The sequence below is a fragment of the Sinocyclocheilus rhinocerous genome, unplaced genomic scaffold (genome assembly GCF_001515625.1).
Source record: "Sinocyclocheilus rhinocerous isolate Xijiao unplaced genomic scaffold, SAMN03320098_v1.1 scaffold792, whole genome shotgun sequence".
Classification (NCBI taxonomy): domain Eukaryota; kingdom Metazoa; phylum Chordata; class Actinopteri; order Cypriniformes; family Cyprinidae; genus Sinocyclocheilus; species Sinocyclocheilus rhinocerous.
Genome location: NW_015626872.1, coordinates 1,954,008 through 1,960,009, shown reverse-complemented (window position 1 = coordinate 1,960,009; position 6,002 = coordinate 1,954,008). Strand labels below are relative to the sequence as shown.

Here is a 6,002-nt window from a genome sequence, read left to right as displayed (position 1 = left end):
AGGTTCTTCACAGCGATGCCATAGAAGAAGCATTTTTGGATAGAAGAACCATTCAGTCAAAGGTTCTTTAAAGAACCATCTCTTTCTTACCTTTTTATAATCGGAAGAACCTTATTTCGCCACAAAGAACCTTTTATGAAATAGAAAGGTTCTTCAGATGTTAAAGGTTCCTTATAGAACCATTTAGACAAAAAAGGTTCTTCTATGGCATCGTGAAGCACCTTTATTTTTAAGAGTGTATATATAAACAAGGGTGAGTTGACTTCACAGTTCTTCATAGAAATGTTTTTGTGCAATTTTGTGCTTTCAAGAATTGTATTAGTAGCCTACAATTTTCAACTTTACAGAAATTGATAAAATAAGAGCAAATCAGTCACAAGTGAATTGTAATTACCCGTATTAAGTTGTGGTTACTTAATTTTTTCAAGGCAACGGGTTTAAGTAGACAGATCTCATATTAACTTAATAGTTTTAAATTAAGTAGATTCACACTTTTAAGTAATTGCAATTTAATACATTTAAATTAGTTCAACTTTAAATAAAAAGTGAACAACACATTTTCAAACTGTTATTTGTCAGTGTAACTCAGAATTGTCAAGTTTACTTAACTTATTTCTTTCATTATGCATGAAGTTTATTTACTTAATTTTAAGGCAACGGGTTTCCTCAATTAAAAGTGAACAACACATTTTCAAACTGTTATTTGTCAGTGTAACTCAGAATTGTCAAGTTTACTTAACTTATTTCATTCATTATGCATGAAGTTTATTTACTTAATAATTTTAAGGCAACGGGTTTCCTCAATTTTTTTTAATGTAAAGTCAACTGATCGCTTTTTACAGTGTAGAAATTTAGACAAATCAGAAACAGTTATACAATATAAAACTATAATTAATATATTTACATACAATATAATTTAAAATCAAATACATTTGGAGAGTCAAATACATTTGCAATATTTTATGGGATTGGGTGGTCAATACTGATTTGTTTTGGTGCTGTTCCAGTTACCATTGTAACAATGACTGCATCAAATGAATGTATCTCACCTGAGGATTATGGGTAGTGTAGTTCTTCACTGGGAATTTGGCTATTACATATAAAAAAGCGCATATAGGTTTATTTAAAAAAAAAAATCATACATTATTTCTTCAAATAATACATTTTCTATGGAGACAAATGAACAGGATTTTTACGTCTAGAACCTCACTGCTGGGCTCTACTGCTTTGCATCATCTCAATAAACTTTCTCCTTTTCCCATCCTTCTCTTCTCTTGCTGCTTTTCGCTCTCGTTCACGCTCAGACCAACGGACTCCCATTTCTGACCTCAGTCTTGCTTTCTTATGTTTGTAATTTCAGCTCTTTACAAGCACAACAAGACCAAAACAACATTTGGTCTCCAGATTTACCTCCCTTACGATTTTCTCATCCACAACCTCTCCAACCCGTGGCTAGCTAACGTCAGAGCACCTCCTTGATTATCTCGTCCATGCTTGAACACCACTGGAAAAAAGAACAACCAAAGAAGAGGTTGAGAAATTGGAGAGAAGACGATTACTCAACCGACAAGTAGTTGCGCATGGAAAGGGATATCCTTTCACAGGTCAGTGCTTTAAAGCTGGCAAAATCTGCTATGTTATTAAATCTCATTTAAGAACAGACACCACAATCAGAAAGCATCTGATAGTAATAAAGGAGCAGTGGAAAAAAGCTGAACGTGTTGGAGACTGAGATAATAAGAACATCTTGTGCTTCACGAACAGAAAATTGACCCACTCTGTGTAGAAAAATATTCTAATCAACGACCGTAACTTGATCATTTTGATTGCTCCAATAATGACAAGCATGACAGAATAATATTTAAGAACTCATTTTCTGATTGATTCAACAGAGTTGTTAATTCTGAAGACAGCAGAGGTCATTAGCTTTGTCATGTTTTGCTTCTGTGTGAAATGTGCTGGAGTTGGATTTACTTTGGAATAATTCATACTCTCGTTACACAATTCTGTTTTTATTTCAATGGTCAAAATACACTATCACATTCAATATAGATTCATTTTTGAATGCTGAATGGAAAGTGTTTCAAGGACATCCAGAATGCTTGCAAATTGCACATCAAACTCTAGATGTCAAATACTTGCAATTAGAGTGCAGAAGTGTTAATAAAGTTATCAATGAAATTACTGCCATTTTTTTTGGCAATGCTAACAAAGACTAGATGAAAAACATTCATTGTCATACAAAATTTAATTTCAACAAAGTTAATATTATTTAACAACATCGTTTGAACTGCGCTCTTGCGTTACTTGATCTTTTTATTTTGGTGCGTCAATCTGTTGAATCAATTGAACATTGGCTAATTAGTGTTGACGTCAATATAATTAGTGATTTGAAAAGTGGGTGGAGGGATTGAATTGCTTTACACACTGAGGAAGGCTTTGAGCCGAAACGTTTGTGTCTTTTCCCATCAGTAATGAATGTAAAATAAAAGAAAAAAGAAGATTGTTCTCGTGAGTGCGGATCATAATTTCCTATACTAAGAAAGTTAATATTACAATGTGAATCTGCGCATAATGATGTTCAATGGCTTAAGTTAGATGCCATTTTTGTCAATTTGTAAAACTGACTAAAATCAATTGATATCACAGTACTGAGTCAGCTTTATTAAAAGTTTTTTTTTTAATGATATTTTGTTGTCTGTTGACTCAGGGGATTCTGTGCCTTGTGCCTTTGATGCTGTGGACCAATGAATTCTTATCTCACAATTTGAACAATATGTGGGTATTGAAGGTTGTGCTCTTAATTGGTTTATGTCCTATTTGAATGATATAACTCTTTCCTGTTTGTCTTGATGGGTTTTTCTTCTTCTGTTTCTGTTTTGGATTATGGAGTCCCTCAGGGCTTTATTCTGGCCCCTGTTTTGTTCACGTTTTATATGCTTCCTTTGGGTACTGTTCTTTCTAAACATGGGGTGTCAATTTCACTTTTACACTGATGACACACAAATTTATTTGCCCTTAAAAAGGCTTAAGCTCAATATCAGCATGCTTAACGAGAGCATGTTTTTCCTTAGCGTTCCCATTCACCTCAATGGCAGTTGCTTGGCTGATGCAAAACCCCCATATGAGATATGAAATATTCCATCTTCGCTCATCACTTGATCATCACGTGACCAATCACTATGGAGCTGCAGGGGGAAAATGCAATATTGATTAGCTGATGACATCACAAAAATGTGCAACTTCCAAACCATTCACTATAACACCTATGCTGAGCTGTGACGTCAAAGCAAGCAGTCAGGGAGAAATATAAAGTAAATACATTTCACACTTTAGGAGACTTCCAAAAAGATTAGGAAAAATACTACAGTATAATATTAGCAATATATGCTGTATACTGTGTGAAAAAAACTTCTTAATAGCTTTAACCACTAGGTTAGATGCCTAAAGTACACAAACATGCATACACCCAAACACATGCATATGCATGTGAATCCGTGACACCCCCAAGGATTCCCTCCGGCAAGATGCCTGATGATGTAATTCTCATTTGTCAAAATGATTGACAGGTAAGAGGGAGTTTGGGATGAGTGACAATCTCTCATTTAGCCCGCTTGAGTTTCACCCCACGTGTACAACCCCCTCCCAACCATTCTAACAGGACATCGCCCATCTGGGTGTGTGGGGGGATACCAGTCCCAATTCATCCATCAGTCAGTGAAAGGGGTGTCTGATGGAGAGTTAGGGGGTCCTTTCAGTCCAGTGAGAGAGGGTGAGAAAAAGGTCATCTGCTTCTGACTTACAAAATGAGACATGATCCAAAAGCCTGACATGTGGCTGACAGAAGACTGGGGAAGGATGAATACAACACCGAGCATGAAATATCTTCCTAAATATTTTTAAACGAATGTAAAGAGATATTCTCTTGCATCTGGTTGACCGATAAACCGTTACTTTGAGGAAAGTGCTTCTGATATCTGAAGAAATAATGCAATCCAGACGTTTTTATGGCACCACGTCCTCGGCTCAGAATTGTCATGCATACAATTTCCATTGTGCCAAAGATGAAGCATGTTCCCAAATTGGCTTTTACAGAGCTAGAGTGTGTGTGTATGCAAGCATGAACTAGTTATCCATTTAGATTACAGATGGACTAACTGGTAGGGAGATGATGGACATAGTGAGGACCTGGCAAACAGACTGCTGTGAGACCCAGCAAGACTCTTTCTCTCACTCATGCACATATGCACATACATCTGTTCCACATTAACACATTAAATGCCTCAAAGGTGTTTGAAAACACTGTGGTGATCAATTTCATCTTGAAATAATCTGTGGTTTTGATTGTGCCAAATTCAAATTTATAGCGCGTACGCAACACAGCGATTTAATTCAGGAAAGATACCACGATGACATGATAGAAAGTATCTACAGGTTGGAAAGTCTCAAGAATCAGATGCATCTCGAATGTAAACTCATACAGTGTGTGAATGTCCCTACAGATTGTTTCACACATCACAGTTTGACAGGTAGTGTTCTCCGAAGAGTCTGTGACACCATTTGTCAAACGTCAGATTCTAGCGTGAGTTATGGAGGCCACCTAAAGCTGTGTGACATTCAGTGCTTGTGGCCCTTTATGGTTGCTATTGTGAGCGTTAAGAACAATGCAACTGGACGACAGCGATCCGTCATGGGGTTAACGTAAAGGACCAGAAAGAGGACCTGAAGATTTCACACCCATCATCAGTAATAAGAAAGATGAGTGGTCATTAATCAAAACCACATCTCCGTCAATCCATCAGTCCGTCCGTTCTGCCTCCAAAACTTCTCTCCCTTATGTGTTGCTCCGTCTACAAATAGTTATTGAATTTGACAGAATATTAGGCATAATGCTGTATCACCTCCCACTGATCTCACATTCATCATTGTCAGCTTTGCTAAACACACGCGCTTGTCAATGATGTGATAGTGGAACTCCTACACGCTAAGAAGGAAAAAAAACATTTGGATGAAATGAGTGACAATTTCACATGTCAAAAGAAATTACAAGACAGACCTCTAAGCACCAACAGAGAATTTTCCTGTGTGTGTTTGTGAAACGTTGTTTCGCGTGATGAATGAGGAGCTGCCTTGGGAGTTGATCCATCAGGGCCCCAGACAGTCCCGACAGGCTCACATGCTGAGGCCCACATTCTCACTGACCACCCTCAGAGAGGTGGGCCACAGTATTGACAGGAAATGACCTCAGCAGCAACCCTCTCAATTATGGTCATATTCATAATAATTGGCTTTTATAGCATGGCATCATCACTCCAGACATAACAACAGATGCACTTTTGCCAGATTAGCTACTGTCGTTGAAACAGATGGTGTAAGATGTGTGTAGCATATATCATTTTTATGCTTCCTGTACATAAACCTAAAATATTAAAACCATTCTTAAGAGCATGCATGCTTTCAGAATGCATTTTATCACAATACAAAAAGTTTTGAAATCGTACCTCTCGGTTAAGCACTTGATGCTCCAATGGCCTTTTCTTCTCTCTGAGCCTAAAACACACTGATAATCTATTCAAACAATCAGTGAGATGGTCAGAAAACAATTGGAAAACCATTAGAGAGGAAATGAGGTCAATGCCCAACTTTTTTTAATGATGATGGCAATATGATTATGGTATGTGGTTTTTTGTAGCTTAATAGTGAGGCTGGATGACAGTATACGCTGTTCAGTCAAGCATGAGCACTCCCATCTGCTAGTATGTGATTACTGCTGCTGTTGCCCTGACACTTCCACATTATCTCATTTTCAAAACAGCCCCCCGAGTCTCTCACACACCTGTGACTGTTGCAGATTGCGTGTCTTGTTTGAATACTGTACTGTAACTGAATGATAGGAAATCTGGCATCAACAATCAACTCTGGCAAACCCCGTTGTCTCTTCATATTGCTGTTCTCCTGTAACTTTCTTCACAACCTCTTGAGCAGTGTCCTTGTTCATAAGT

At 37.4% G+C, this 6,002-nt stretch overlaps 1 long non-coding RNA gene across 1 annotated transcript in view; it reads right to left on the bottom strand.

Moving 5' to 3' along the window:
• The window catches only part of LOC107719971 (uncharacterized), a 22,069-nt gene extending 16,281 nt beyond the window's left edge, over positions 1–5,788 (bottom strand). Inside the window, exons 1-3 of the long non-coding RNA XR_001637571.1 lie at positions 5,502–5,788; positions 3,088–3,188; positions 1,411–1,504 (exon numbers count right to left, since the gene is read on the bottom strand). This is a non-coding gene — a long non-coding RNA (uncharacterized LOC107719971). The remainder of the gene's footprint in view (positions 1–1,410; positions 1,505–3,087; positions 3,189–5,501) is intronic.
• Positions 5,789–6,002: the final 214 nt, after the last annotated feature.